Source organism: Pinus tabuliformis, chromosome 8 (assembly GCF_031772625.1).
Source record: "Pinus tabuliformis cultivar Carrire ecotype Pingquan chromosome 8, CPIR1, whole genome shotgun sequence".
In the NCBI taxonomy this organism is placed as follows: Eukaryota; Viridiplantae; Streptophyta; class Pinopsida; order Pinales; family Pinaceae; genus Pinus; species Pinus tabuliformis.
Genome location: NC_142294.1, coordinates 900,887,630 through 900,904,597, shown reverse-complemented (window position 1 = coordinate 900,904,597; position 16,968 = coordinate 900,887,630).

The window sequence follows — 16,968 nt, the reverse complement described above, 5'->3', positions numbered from 1 at the left end:
ATTTTTATCACGAGCTTCAAGGTGATAGCATATGCTTGTCATGTAAGTTAATTCTTCGAATGAATCCATCCTAGTAAGTTTTACAAGCCCTGGGAAGGAGAAGCTCGGCCTCATCATGGTGACGAGTCTTTTGTAGTAAAGTTTTAACGAGTCTGATGTAAGAATAACTCGGTATAAGGTCGGCAGAGGTGGCTGGTTGGTAAAGTCGCACTCGTAAAGATAGTGAGGTCTTGTGGTCAAACTTGAGTGAGGGCGTTGACTAGTCGTGAGGAGTGACTTGCCTGGGCCAAGCCCACTTACCTTTTAAGGTCGGTGGAGGCGGCTGGTTGGTAAAGTCAGACTCGTAAATATGGTGAGGTCTTGTGCTCAAACCTGAGCGAGGGCGTTGACTAGTCGCAAGGAGTGGCTTGCCTGGGCCAAGCCCGCTCACCTTTTAGCCCCACGGGGGTAGGCAAGTTGGTAATCACAATGCGGTGAAGTTCGTTAGAAAGGTGGGCTCCATACTGAAGGTCACGAGTTCAATTCCCCTGGACTAACCTAGAGCTGTGGAGAGGGGTGGGCGTAGTTTCCCAGGGGTTATCGTGGTAGCGGTCAGAATTGACCCCGTGTAACGCAAGTTATGAGGCTGCTCTAGTTGCTGACTCCTCTATAAGCAAAAAAAAAAGAATAACTTGGTATATTTTTCATATTTAGAGAGTTTGAAAAAGAAACAAAAAAGAAAAGTTCATCATGTCCCTTTTTGTAATTTTTTCCCTTGAATCCGAAAATGTAGAAAACAATATCCGAGGGAACCTCTTGACCATGACGACCAAGGTGTACCTTTTTCATAAATAGTCAATCTCAACCCGAAAAAGTGGTAAAAAAATACTGAGGTGACATGGATTCATTTACTTTAACGAGTTCAAAACGATAAGTACTTGACAATCTTTTAAGTTTTCGAGAGTTAGAGAAGAGCTCAAAGATGACTCTAGGGGGTTTTCTTTTTCGTTTATTTAATGAGTCCAAAAAATAGATAAAATAAAACTCTCAAGAATCAGTTAATAATGATCACTGTTCACTTTGAAGGTACCTGTAACTGCACAAGAAACACACCCATCACTGATATCGAGAGAAAATATTAAAATATTATGAAAATATCGACAAAAATGACTTGAAAAACTTATAAATAGTCAAAAGTAATTTCATTTTTTACCATTTTACCACAGTAAGCTCTGAAAGTGCATTTTGTGCCCTAATTCTCTTCATTTTCCAGTGGCTATTACAGGATATCCAGGGTACCATTTCATGAACCGTTTGCAATTATTAAGAGGCTCATCCCTGCTCCCATATTTTATCACTTTTTCATGCATTTTAAATGGAAAATTTTATGCCATAAAGGAGGATTTAAAATTTTTAGGGCATCGGCAACCATTGCGAGTATGGTCATTGGACCCGCGATGATCATGCTTGAGCCCAAAGGCTCATACAATGCCATCACTCTATTTGTAAAAACAGGTGCGATGGCACAGAGGCAAACTTTTTGGAAAGAAAATCCTCTTTTAAAGAAAAAGATGATGATTTTAATCCATGAAAAAGGAATTAATTGATATTTAAATGATGTTTTGCAGGAGAAAATCGTCTTGGAATGGAAAGAAAGAGGCCATGAGGTCGAAGACTTCCAAGAAGCTCAGGATCCTGAATATATAAATGCTCTGAGGAATTGCGGGTTGCTAAAATTCTTCAGGACCATAGGGTTAAGGGATAAGATGGAGTTGCTACCCTATTTGATCAGTCTTTGTGATGTAGATTGAGAGATCTTCATCATAAAAGTCTAGGAACTAGAACTGGAGGAGATGGATGTCTACTTCATTTGTCCTGACGAGGGGAAGAAATCCAACTCTTTGGATCTCGCCAAGGAGGTAAAAGTAAAAGTACTCTAGTCCAAAGGCATTGTCTCGGTGCCAAAATGACCAATGGAGGGAAGGTGAAGATAGCAGCAATCATGAAAAACCTCTTCTTGAGAATGATTTTGTTCACTATGGCATGTGTATCTGGCATGCAAGCCTTGCATGAGGCTTCAAATTCCCAGTTCCAATATGCTATCGCATGCTTGACCCCCACCATATTCAAATAGTGTGGAGGCCTTTTGGAAAATATGAAATGACAACTGACCAAGGTGAAGCATAGACACTTGAAGAAATTTGGGTTCTGTTCTATATTGGTAACCTTCTTTTTAGAGTGAGTGCCCTTACTCTGGTATCAGTGGGTAGAGGTACCAAATCTTGCCCCCTGAGATCCGAGACTCATGTGATGGAGTCAACTCATGCCTCGAGAGAGGAACGGGTTAGCATATGCATTACCCACCACAAATTTTCACCTAGCTAGAACGCCAACTACTCGTAGTAGATGACTACGTTTATGTTGGCATGGGTTTCAGGTGGGATCTAGATCTACCTCTGCCACAAGGATAATAGTGGGTTGATGCAGGTAAAAAACTTGTTTTTTGGATTTTTTCAAGTTTTATGATTATTTGTAAAAGCGTAAACTGAGACTCAAAATGTGATAAATGTGTAGATGTGGACCAAAGAGACCACCAAGTATGTCACTAATAGCATGATGAGTTGCACATCAGATAGTGGGCGTAGACTACGAAGAAGGGGCAGACCCCTTAGCTGAAATGGAGTGCAATCTGGAGGTAATAACTCGTGGAGTCCCAGAGTATGGCACTATTGATGATGTTCCACTGCATTGGTAGAGACACACAGTGGGAGTCTCTATGAGACTACGTCAGCTGTTAGGCCGAGTGATCAGCACAGTCTCGTGCTATCATGAGCACCGTGGAGACTGATAGTTTATCTAGTTCTTTTACACATTTTGTGGGCTTAGAAAGCCAAATGTCGCAAAAAACTTTATTTTTTGATATCTTGATGTAAAAACTTCGATAGATGCTATATATATATATATATATATATATATATATATATATATATATATATATATATATATGCATGTTTTATTTCCTACTTATGTGTCCATAACATGATCAATTTTATAAATGATGCAAATGTCTGTCAAGAATTTTTTTTTCTAATCCATCTATTAATGTATTTAAATTACGTCGAATATGTTGATATGTAATAAAATTAAAATTTCTTTCCAACAATATAACACGTAGATACATACGCAATATTTCAGGATTTCTCATTGAGTAATGATTTTTAATTATAACACAACGAGTTGTGAATCCAACTTGAGAACTAAATCCCTAATGCCAAGAGAAACTGCTTTTTACAAGAGTTCAATAACTGCACTATATTCAGTGATATTATTGGTTGTTTGACCAAGGCAGATACCTTGTAAGTTAATTAGCTTGTTATTAGGGTCATAGAGTACCCATGATGTGGAAGAAAAATTCCCTATGCTACGACAAGCACCATTAGCAAAACCAATGTAATGGCTTGATGACATCTGCAAACCGAGTGGAACACGACGTAAGCCGAAAAACACATGTCTAAAAAGCAAACAAACATAGAAAAACTCAAAAACACACACTAATGAATTAACACACTAATCTACAAAGAGTAATTTTACATGGATGACCTCATATAAAAAGTTCAGATAGAGTCTATTTTCGAACTCGGGTAATCGATCAACTGTTGTGCATGGAATCCCCCCACAACATGTTTTGGGGCTTAAAGCCCACGTTTTGGTCAAAGGTTTTGTAAGACTCCACAATTTGCAGGTGCAGAGCACGAAGTATAGGTTAAGTCATAGGGTTGTCCACCCTAAAGTAATTTAATGTAATTTAAAGTCATGTCGGCCTACCCATGGTCTGTGGACCATGGGATTGTATAATAAGAGCGAGGCTCTAAGTTGTAAAGATAGTGAATGGAGGAAAAGAGAATAATACGAATGGGTCGAGCTTAGAGTAGCAATATAAGTGTATTGGGTCGTAGTAGTAGGAAGAGGCTCTGCAGTTGAGTTCGTAGAGGCCTAGTAGAGTCTGCAGCTGAGTGCGTGGACCCCTGCAGCTAAGTGCATATGTTGGTGTCGAGTTTGTAATCTGGATTGAATATTTTTTTAGCTAAAGAGACGATACTTCTATTAACTTAGGAAAAAAATACAAATTTTACATAGGATACAACAAACTCCCACCAAGGGAAAGTGTAAACACAGAGGCTCAGACTTCCACAAAGGGAGAGTGGAGATACTCCAAGAATCGAAAAAATCTCCAAAAAACAAACTGGAACAAAGTCAGGACTGGCTAGGAACCAAAAGCGGACAGCCCAAAACTCACTGAAAAACTGACACCTAACGATCCCGCGGTCAAAAGTCAACCCGCGCAGAGTCCAAGCCCACGGAAAACGTCAAAATTCATGATCAAAATTGACCATTGATCTAAAACTTCAGATCCAATGGTTGGTGGTCAAATCACACGCCTTAAAAGCCTACAGAATAACGCGTGATGAAGGTGGTTTACATTCCATTCTTCTGCCACGTGTAACAGCCTGAGTGGAATCACTAGCTTTTGGAAAAAACTGAATTTGGAATAAAAATCACCTAATGAAGGTGGTAAACCACTGGTGGTTTTTTCCTTTCGGGCCCACCAACATGCACACCAAAAGGTGGCCATAGATATGCCTCCTCTAGATTTGATGGCCACAAAACAAATCGGATCACACATCCACTCACGGAATACCCAACAAAGAAGGCAGTAAACATTGTTCTCCCCCCTCCACGTGTCATAGGTTGAATGACATCGCTTGTCATCTGAGAAAACCACAGAGAGCGCCTTGAGCAGGTGGTGTATTCCAAGCAATTATTTACCCAGGTAATTTCTTCCATTGACCTTTGCCACATTGAATGAGGAAGACCTGGCTGGAAGGGAGGTCTCCTACAAGGAATGCCGTAAGAGTGGAGTTGACTCTCTGTGGCACTCGTCTCACAAGGAATCCCTTCTCCTAAGAGCAGATAACTACTGTCATGATTTCTGCCCTTTTTTTCCTATAAGTACTCTTAGAGAACCGACAGTGCCTATCCTCTGATAAACTGTCCGAAGTGAACTTATTCATCGTTGACATGAGATAAAATACCATCTCTTGAATTTTCCTGAAACTATTGTCTGTCACTGAGGGCCCGAGATGAGCATTCCTTCTTCATCCTGTCATCTGTTACCTCCTCCCACCAGCAGCACAAGTCAATATGATTGTTTCAAACCCCCTCATTGGCAAGCCAGTCTGCAACTTTGTTGGCTTCCCTACGGACATGCACCAACCTAAGAGTACGTAACATGCTTAGGTGTGATTGGATTCTTTGGTAGACTTGTAGAAGCCGCTAGTGGCCTAATATTTTCTTAGGTGCAACACTAGCATTTACTCTCTTCACTATATTAATGACTAATTCCGAGTCAGCCTCAATGATGACATTGTGAATGTTGTACTTGAGCATAATTTCCAAGCATAGTTCCATCACCATGACCTTAGCCATATTTTTGGTGGCTTTTCCTAGATAACTATGGAAGATGACTAGAATGTTGCCTTCCTCATCCCTCAAGACCCCTCCATAACCTGCTTCACCCGGATTCCCTTTAGAGGCCCCATCAATGTTAAATTTTAAAAAACCATGAGAAGGGGGTTGCCAGGAAGCTTTTTTAGCAGAGATATTCTTGTTGATCTGTATAGAACACTGAGGGAGATGGACATTGAGCTCTAAATTTTCCAAGATTCTAGCCTCTCTTTGTCCTATGAGTTTTCCAGTATCAGCACCTCCCAGGATGTGCACACACTCTCTGAGTTGTTTAAGGATTAGCTTTAGAATGCTTCTCATTGGGCTTGCCTTATCCTTGAAAATCCTATTATTGTGCTCCTTCCAAACATTCCAGATTAAGAACCCTGGGGTTAGCACCCATGCGGAGGTTATTATCTCATTCTCCGAAAAATTTTTCCTCCAATTTATCAATGTAGCAATGATGTAATTTACATTTCTGTCTGTCTGCTCAAAGACATCGCCAACCCAGTGTCAAAGTATTGTGGTGAATGAGAATCTATTCAGGAGATGATTAGTGGTTTCTTCCTGTTTTCTACATAGGTGACATCTTGAGGGGCCAACAAAGCCTCGTTTTCTTAGGTTATCCCATGTTAGAATCTTACCCTATAGAACCAGCCACTTGAACAGTTTGACTTTCATCCAATGAGGATTATCCCAGAGTTCTTTCCACTTTTTATCAGTGTTTGGATAGTTAAGTCCTATGTCTATCCTTTTGGCCTCCTTAAGGGTGAAGAGACTTGTCTTATTGTTTCCCCATCTTAATTGGTCTTCCAAGGTTGAAGTAAAGATTTGCATCTTTTCCAAAAGACCATTAAGGGCTATAGCTTGAGTATGCATCCTGCCTGTATCTCTACGCTTTGGAAATTTCCATATTCTCCATTTCTCATTGTTCCTTGAGTGATCCCAATAGTCCCTTACCCTCCTTAAACCTTTTTTGATGGCATTTGTGTGAATGTCAGCTAAATATTCACTACGGAGATTTTCTTCCTGCTGCCAATTATCCTCCCAGAACCAGGCCAAATTTCCATTTCTAATCTCTCAGAAACTATGATTTTGGACTAGGGCCTTGTTTTCCCATGCTCTATTCCAAATTGAAGAACCTTTTACCTGTCCTGTCATTCTTATGAGGTTCTTCTCCTGCCAATCTCTTGCATACTTTTGCTTCCACAGTTTTGCCCAGGGGGCTTGAACTTCCTTTAGCCGTCTCCACTAGATTTTGGCTCTTAGAACTTTGTTGAGAGTTCCTGGGTCATGTAGACCCAAGCCACCATGGGACTTTGGTTTGCATACCCTGTCCCATGCCACTAAGGCCCATTTCTTTTTTTCTTCACCTTTGCCCCAGAGAAAGTCTCTTTGAATGTTTTGTATATTAGTAATAACACCAGATGGTACCGAAATGGCCAAAAGCATATAGATAGGGATACTTTGGAGGATAGCCTTAGTTAGAATCAGTCTCCCAGCTAGATTTAGGGCTCTATTTGTCCATTTTCTAATCTTATCTTTTAGCTTATTTAGAACAGGCTCCCAGATTTCCTTGTGTAACAGTTTGTCAATGAGGGGAACTCCTAGGTGCTTCATGGGCAATGACTCTCTTTGAAAGCCCAAAATTTTGGAAAGATTTGTCTGAATAAAAATATCTATATTGAAAAAGAAAATCTTTGATTTAGTGAGACTTACCTCTGTGCCTACTGCCAAGGAAAACTCACTCAGAATCTTCTTAAATGCTTTGGCCTCCTTGATTGTGGGGGTGCCTTGAAGCATAGTGTCATCTACAAATTGCTGATATGTCACCATGTCCCCACCTTGAGTGAGTCTCAGACCCTAAATTCTCCCTTCCTCCTTAGCAGCTTTGATTGCTCTCCCTAACCCTTCCATCATTAGAATGAAAAGGAAAGGAGAGAGAGGATACCCTTGCCTAAGTCCTCTCATAGGCTTGAAGGTTTTGGAGGGAGAGCCATTGAGAAGAATTGAACAACTGGCTGTGGTAACTGGCGCCATGACCCACTTAATCCAATTGTGATCAAAGCCATAGGCTTTTAGGATTGCTCTTATGTATGAACAACTGAGTTTGTCATAGGCCTTTGCTATGTCTAGCTGAATTATCATCCCTGCTTGTTTATTGGTATTGAGTGAATGAACCACTTCATGTGCTTGAATAATGTTATTTAGAATTTGTCTTCCTTCCACATAGCCCGTTTCCTCCTCTGACACTAGGGTAGGGAGGAGTGGTTTGAGATGATTGGAAATTACTTTGGATATAATTTTGTACACCACATTGCATAATGCTATAGGTCTAAATCTGTCTGGAGAGGTGGCCTTTTCTTGTTTGGGGATTAAGGCTATGAAAGATTCATTGAGCGCCTTTAAGACCATCTTAAATTTCCGAGAGTCTTCCACAACCTCCAGAATATCTTGTTTTACTATCCTCCAACATGCTTTGAAAAAGTCCACATTGAAGCCATCTAGGCCTGGTGCTTTCCCATTGTGCATCTTTGTAATGACTTCCTCAATTTCTTCCTCTATTACTGGTCTGTTGAGATTGTAATTGTCATCTCTAGAAACCAATTTAGGAATGTATTGAGTAAATCTCTTCATAAATTGATATCTATCTTCTGAGGTTTCCTCTGCAATTCTCTAAAAATGTTGGACTAGAACCTCTTCCATCTCTTCATGAGTGTTTCTTTCTATTCCATGCTGATCTATGAGTTTCATAATTCTGTTGTTGTTTCTATGAGCTATGGTGGATCTGTGGAAGAATTTGGTGTTTCTCTCCCCTTCCTTAATCCATTGTACTCTAGATTTCTATCCCCAAAATATTTCCTCTTGTAGGCATCTGTTTTCCCAATCATGCTAAAGTGACTCTGCCATCTCTTTCCTTTCATCTGTATAGCCTTATGTGATAAGAATTTGGTTTATTTCCTTTAGTTTATTTTCCACTTCTCCTTTGGCTTTGAAGATATTGCCAAATTCCTTTCTATTCCACTCTTTGAGTCTATTTTTAATATGCTTGATCCTACTGTGAAGAAGGAACATCTTTGTACCACAAATGTGTAGCTCTTCCTTCCATCATTTTTCGATGTTTGTGAGGAAGTTTGAGTGTGTGAGCCAAGCATTCTCAAACCTGAAGGGGGAGTTCTTCGGTTTACCAAATAGAGAAGCTTCCAATTGAATAGGCTAGTGGTCATAACCTCCAAAATGTTGGAAATAATACTGAGAGGGGGGGTGAATCAGTATTATCAGATCAATCAAACTTTTCTATTTCATACTCAGAAACATATACGCTACTTCAATTAAGTGAACCCGCGTGTACACGCTACTGTGTCTAATGAAACCCGCGTATATCCAGAGATCTTATAATTCAGTTATCTTAATCTTCAGTAAATGCATCAGATCATTATTAAGCATATTAACAGTAAACAGGTGCAGAATAACAGAACAGAACATCACACAAGAGCCACACACATGAACACCATGATATAAGGTGGAAACCCAATGTGGGTGAAAACCACCTGCTGCAATTCGTCTCTTTCTTCTTTAATAAGAAACTTCTTTTACAATGCACTGGTGCAGTCATTTACCAGCACGCAGGCTGCAACCTGCAGAGGGCTACAACCCTCATAGCTTTTGTACTAGCCGATCCATTTACTAGTACGTAGGTGCCAACCCTACAGAAGGCTACAACCTTCACTCGTTTTCCAGCTGCTCCTGGAAGGGAGCTACAACCCCCCTGGCTCTTGTACTGGCTGATATGTTTACCAATACGTAGGTGCCGGCCTACGATCTACCCGGGACCATGTTTCATACATTTTCATACTAGATCCATAAGACAATCATCATTGTAGCACAACCTGCATCATCAATCACTGAAACACCCAATTCTGAATCACTGTAACCCTGTCAACAATCATCAGACAATCATAGCAACAACCAGATCCAGCTCCATATTCAAATATCATACTTCACATTGTATACGCTACTTGGATGACCCCAACCTGCGTGTATACGCTCTTTTACCAAAACCAACTTGCGTACAGATCTATAAATTCAACCTTAAAACTCTGCAGCTATATCAGACATCAAAGAATACCCAGATCATAATAATAAACATGCGTCAGTAGATCTAGTCTATCCAGAGTCAAACCATATGAAGATAATCATTCCAAGCCTTGAGATCTCGTTCCATCATTCATCATCCTCCACATGGGTGAAACCTTGGTTCAGATCACCAACCCATAACCAGCACTTGGATCACACACTTTCTCAGATCTTCATCACTCACACTTGCTCACACTTTCTCTCTTTGGCCTAGTGATCTTTTCCTTATATAGCCTTAGGTCTTGCTCAATGCCAAGAGCCAAAACCATAGTAACACAATACCATCAACTTCAATACTAGGGATCGACACGCCCGTCGAGACACAATGGTCCGAAACCATAGGCACAACTTCCAAGGACTAACCGCCATGGACCAAAGGTACGTTTCCACATACACGCGCTTTTGCTGAAGCCAACCTGCGTGTACACGCTGTTTCGCCTTGCTGAACCTGCGTATATCTCTTTCTTGTCCTGCTGTACTGAGATCTGTCCATTAGCTAAGTTGTCATCACCTGTACCAGTCTCTGAGCACCTGTACCAACCTCTGAGTGAGTTGCCATCAAGGACAACACTTGAATCATAATGCCAACACAAAAGGTAGGATGAGCGCATTTAGGCTACTTCCCATGAGAAGAAGTTCCTCTGAGATAATGAATATGTCTAATTTTGAGGCTACTTGGGTAGGGCCACCCCTTTTGTTATTCCAAGTGAAGATTCCATTGTTGGTTTCCATGTCAACCAATTTCATATTGGTGATGAAGTTCTAGAAGGCAACAGAATCCCTACCAAGAGTTCTAGTACCTCCATTCTTCTCCACGAGTGATTTTTTCATGTTAAAATCACTTACTAGAATCTAGGGTAGAGTTGGGTATCTTTTGTTCATGTCCTCCAGAGTGTTGAGGAGTCAAAGTTTGTCATCCATTGCCTGAGGACCATAGACATTGGTGATCATGTAACATTGCCTATCACCCACCGGCTGGAAAATCAGAGAGAGGTGATGTCTGGAAGCCTCCACATCAATCACACCAAATTTTTGTGGATCCCATAGGGTGAGAATGACACCAGCAGATTTATTTGCTTTAACTTCAAGGTATTCATATCTATTTAACCATTTGCTATGTTTTTCTCTGATCTTCTCCACTGATCATTTTGTTTCTTGTAACACTACTATGTTAGGTTTTTCCTCTTTGATCCTGATACTTAGATTCCTCTATTTTCTTCTGCTCCCAAGTCCTCTAATGTTCCAAGTTGTGATTTTCATTGAGATGGGTTTGTAAAGCAGTAACTGGAAGGGTCTTTCATCCTTCTAGAGTTAATCATTAGTTTTCCACACTCCAGCAGTAGTTCTTTATATCTTTTCCTTCCCCTCATCTTTCTTGGGTTTTTTGTTAATTTTCCTGTTATTAGTCCTACTATGGAAGTCCCTTTGTTTTCCTGGTTATCATGTCCTATTTTGACTCCTACAACTGTTTGATGTGAGTTGTTAAGGAATAGCTGTTGTACCTTGTCAACATCCTCCTGAGGTATAGACTTTGTTCCCAGGTTCCCTCCTCAATCAAGAAACTTTTCTAGCCCTAGGTTCTCCATTTCCAAGATCTCATGTAAGTCTTGTTCCTCTATGCCACTTTCACTTTGAGTCGTATCATGGTATTTTTCTATTTCCATGTTACACAAAGGGTGTTTCGTGTATTAATTTTGTTCTTGAGTGAACTCCATGCTGGTCTCTTTTCCTTCCCCCTTGCTATCCGATTCTCTGTCCTCTTTTGATCACCTCCATCTGCATCTTCTACTCCTAAGATTTCAAAACTGTTGTGCCTTCTTGTTGTATTCTCCTTCTCAGTAGGGTTCTTATGTGTCTTCCTTCCCCCTTCTTTTCCTTTTCCTCCAACTTTGATGAAACCTGTCTGATCTTTCCCTTTATTGGTGTTTAGATCTTCCTCCCTTCTATTAAGAGGACTGTCTCTAGGTAGGTGCCCATGTTCATGACATTTGTGACATCTAAACGAGATATGTTCATAGTCAACTGTTTGAACCCATTCTTCATCATATACTTCTAGAATGACCTCATCTGGAAGGGCTCCTAACAGGTCCATCTCCACACAGATACGAGCATAGGAGGTATATTTTCCTCATAGAGTAGCCTTAGAAATATTTAATAAATGACCTAATTTATTGCCTATAGCTTTTAAAGATTCTGGCATCTAGTAATCTAAAGGTAAGGAGTAGAGTCTAATCCATACCAGTACCAAAGTGAAGGTTTCTTGTTCTGGCACAAAGTTCATCGTCCATGGCTGCATATAGAGTCCAGCAGCTGCAAAGAAGTATGGTCCTCTTTCAAAAATCCTATCTCTATCCTCCATGTTCGTGAATACCACTGTAAAAAAACCCTTGGATCCAAGATGTATATTTAACTCCCCCTTTGGTTTCCAGTTGTATTTTATCCAAGTGTACAATGCCTTCTCTGACGGCCAAATACCCATAAATTTTCATATAATGGCATAGTTTGCCATGTGATCCCTGTGCTCTTGCAGAGCTGGATCATTTAAAATAACCTGTGGTTTGGTTGTGGTCTTGGGTTTATAGGGCCCCAGCTTGGATCTGTTCCCTATCTCCTGACCTCTGTCTTCCGCTTTCTTCTCCTGTTGGTTCTCTTCATGGGTCTGTGGTTCTACATGGGTATTTTGCCTTCCGCCTTCTGAGTTTCTGTGTTTTTTGTCTTGACCTCCAAGGGTTGTGGATGCTTGTTCTTATTCCCTACTCTTCCCCTACTTGCAACCATGTTATTGTAGGAGGCAGAGGAGCTACGTCCTCCCTGTGCTTCCATGGGTACCTATTACCCTCTGTCACTCCCTTTGTTGGACCCTAGAGCCTTGATCACCTCCCGCTCCTCGTGATTTTCTGTTGTTATGATCATAGGAATGAGAAGTGTTTACTATCATTAGTAAAGGTAAATTCTAATCTGGATTGAATATTAATAAAGAGAAGTTGATTCCTATTTCTATGTATCTACTGTGCATTGTCTTCTTTACGTTTATACTATTTTATTTATCACACACACTGATATGATTTCTAAATATGTTGTAATAATCATTAGTCTTACATAAAAAAGTTAAGCAATTGGGTAATAACATATTAAATAGCAAGGAACATAGGTATTATACAGGTTGCACCCAGAGTAGGGATGCATAGAAGCAACACCTCAAGTTGCGAAGGGATAGTAAGTTCACGTAGTGACATGTGTGCAGGGTCAAACTGTGAAACTCCAGAAGCTCATTAGACATCCCTAGGGTGTGGAAACTTGGTTCTAGAACCCTACCATACTACATTGGGTAAGACCTTAGTCCACACTCAGCGAACTATTGCCGAAAGGGCCAGTAGTACCAGGATTTGCTTGGCTAAATCACCTCTGAACCTGGGTCAGGCCCATACAAGCCAACAAATGGTTCCGTTGCCAGGACCGAGATCTACATAAAGTATGTCTCATGTCATGCCACTAGAATCCAACAAAGAAAGAAATTGAAGAGTGGTTGGACAAGAACATTCATGAGTTCACAATGCACGAAAACCAAAATCTATGAGTATCTAAGGAACAGTGGTTGGAGTGCTACTTGTATACGAAAATCCATGAAAATTTCTTTGCATCCTTTCCTTCTGAGCTATATGAGTGGATCGTGAAGTTAGCAGATAGCTAGGGAAGGTGTAGGCTTGACAAACCAATTGTGTGGACTTCGGAATTAGTGCACACAATAGAAGTGTCAGGAGATAAGATCGCGTGAGCTATGGACCATTGGCTCGACCATCAACTACAGTGAGGCGGAGCGACGTTTTCTCAAAGGACCACGAGGTAAGTATATTAAATCTTCGAACACTTGGATTAATATTTTATTGTGTGAAAATTGGGTTATGCGAATAAATTAATGTTTGGGACTATGCGAAGTGGGAATATCTACAGAAGAAGAAGTAGTGAAGAGTTGGAAACCAGTCCTTTAATTTCACTCTTGAGAGAAAGTGAGGAAGAGCTCACAAAAGTTTCTCCGAGAAGCGTGGTTAGTCTGATAAGGAAGTGTATTCTACATTTACCACCTCCACCCACCCCACCTCCGCCACCACCACAGTTTAGTATGGCAAGTTCGATCAAACTACCAGTATTCAGAGGAGTGGGGAATGAAGATCTAGACCAATTCTGGTTCGTGGTAAGAGCCATACGGGAAGCACAAGGTGTCCTGGATGACAATATTAAAAAGTTTACGGTGGTAAGCACACTACAAGATCACACATTAACATGCTATATCAAGCATTCTAATGACCACCCAAATGCAGGAATTGCAGAGATCTAGGTTGCGCTGAACATGGAATTCAGCAGGCCAAAATCAGAATCACAATCAATCAACGGGTTTAAGGAGATCGCAATGCTCCTAGGTTAGACCCCCTGGGATCTGGACCAAAGGATGAAGAGTACGATCTGCGAACCCAATATGACGTTAATGGATGCAAATCATCGTGCATGGTTTATGGCCTCACTTATGCCACACTTAAGGACGGTGCTGTCACAGCAAAAACTTTCCACCCAAGCCGAAGCATTAGATATGGCAATGAGATTACATGAGATCCCTATACAATACCCTGGGTTGGGAGTCCAACAAATCCATGTGCAACTGCAGAATCTGTGTCTCGAAATGCAAAGTTTGAAATAGGACAGGACAACTCGGATGGAGGTGCACGAGGAGGTATGGTGCATAAAATGCAAAGGACAAGGGCATGACAAGGACCACTATCTAGTGTTTGCGAACTACTTGATGAGGAGGAGGACCGATAGGCTCTTGTCAATGAGATAGAGGCAAAAGAAGACATGGAAGATGACATCTAGTTGGTGCGAGCTACAGCGAAATTGCCCTAGTAGGTCCCTCCACGAAAAGGGAAAGCTAAGATACACAAGGACTTGGATGCCACTAAGAGCACACTCCAGATCCCACTCCTCCCTGATGGAATTGTGTTTGAGGGTTCTCACCTGAGTCACATACCCACAACGAAGTTTGAAGATTGGGACCTCACGGACAGTGAAAAGTTCCCACACTTAGCGATGGAGAGCCTCATGAAGCAGAGCACGGAGGGGTTAGTCACAACACTGGAGCCGTAGAAATGGCTACTTTGTGTGGAGAAGGCCGGATTACTTCATCTACAATGGATTCCACACTTTCACTATGCGCCTATCACTATTTTCATTATCAAGCAGCTGCTTTGCCTGGTGCATGATGGGTACCCATGGTGCACGATAAAGGGGTTATGCAATCAGCAACATTAAAGATAAAGGTGTGCATGTAGCCACCCAACACCTGGCAGGAAGGTAATGAGAAAATACCGCAGAGATGAGGTACCAGCGCCAGTAGTTGCACTGGCAAAACAATGCGCACAGGGGGTCAAACATCAAAAGAGAATAAAACTAGGGTTTCACCATTAACATGACATGTAAAACTCATAAAAGGATATGCTCCAATGCCCCCGGGCGAGTGAGGGTTGCGAGTCATAAGATGAAAACCCTATTGCGAGAATGGCCAAATGGTATAAACTCGATGAAAAAATCTCATGAAAGGAGGTGTTAGCACCTAAATCTGCCTTAGGCTGAAGGAAGGCAAAAATTAGGGTAACCACAAACCACGCTCAGTCTGGTAGCTAGCCCTACCAGAGCTAGAGAGGGCTCTCTCCGAGTCACACTCAGTGAATAGATAATTGAAAATGGTCTGAGATGACTTACAATGAAATATGTACCTTAGACTAGTAAGTGAATAGGGATTCTGGAAACAATTTTCATGAATGACCGAGCTTCTGGGATGGTATGGGACCGGCGCTCAACAAAGAATAGAGAATTTAATACAAAGGCACAGGTTATTCCGTGAGGCAAGGTAGGCGGAAAAAGTAACAATTTAGTTTGAGGTAACACGTCATGAATAGATTGCTGAAGAAAGTGAAAAGGGCATAGTTACATGAATCCTTTTCAACAGAAGAATAACACTGAACATGAAATTTTCCCATAGGCAGAGCAATAAAATTGAATTCTACCTAATCTCACTAAGAAAGTTTCACTGGAAATGAACATGAATTGAATTATGAAACATAACGAAATACGTATGAAAACATAAGAGACACATTTTCTACACTCACAACCACAAGAATCTCGTGAAACAGAGCGCTTCCTTTCATTAATTCTCTGTCAAAAATACACAGTGAAGAAACAAAGTTTCTTTCCCACAGTCTCCCAGAAGTTACAAGCCAACCAACCCTTTTCAAATAACTGGCATACAATATATAGAATGTGTGAGGAAGAGATAGAACACCCAACGGTTGGGGAGTTACTTGAATCATTACAAAATGGAGATGGAGAGCCAACCATCAGCTATAGGTGCAGCGCTACAAACATGACATTTGGCTTGGGGTGACCGTTTGCCTTCCTTCGCCATTTGGATAGAAGACAATCTGGAGAAAAAACTCTTTAAATTCCTTCTTTGGTGCTAAAAAACTGAAGTGTAGATGAGCAGGCCCACTTGGAGAAGTCGCGAACCGAAATTTCGCGAAACGGAAGCAAATTGGCAATTTTTTCCTCTGTGTGCCGCACCATTTTTTTTGTGTGTCGCGCCACTTTGGGGCCTTTTTTGGGGCACTTGAATGTATCCAAAATTTTCCCAAGTGGGCTTGCTAGAAAGCCTGTCCTATATACTTCCTAACCCAACTAGAATTTTCAAATTTGGTGCTCATTTGCCCCTCCAAATCTCCATTCTCCCAAGACTGCTTTTTGTGCCAAAAAAGTGGCAGAGAGGCCATTTTTGGGTGTTTTTTGACCTTTAGGAGACCTAGATCTTGCCAAAATCTCTTGCTCAGACACCAGTAGTCATAGTTTTCCATGATGAATCCAAATCTACAAGCCATTCCTCATTTGGAGCTCTAGAATTTTAGCGTCGCGCCAGTGGTGCGGCGCACAGGGAGAAAATCCCTGTTTTTTACCCTAAAATTACCAAGTGACCAAAATTGCCCCAAATTTTTTGAAATTTGGATTGGAGGATCTCTATGGGGTGTTATGATGGGCCAAGGAAGTGTTAGCCAAGATTCAAAGCCGATCTTTCTCTTTTTCCCTTTTTTCTCTTCTTGTTGCTTTCCTCAATTTTGCCTTCAAGTTCTTTATCCGGGCCTATGCACTCATGTTTCACACCCTGTAATAGAAAGCCATATGTCTCAGTAGAGCAAGGTCCTGGTCAGCCTTGTCTAGCAGCCTCTTCAAATGCATGTTGACCCTCTCAAGGTTGGACTCCCGATCCTCATTGATTGCTTGCTCCAAAGATGTGAGCGCAACCCTTCT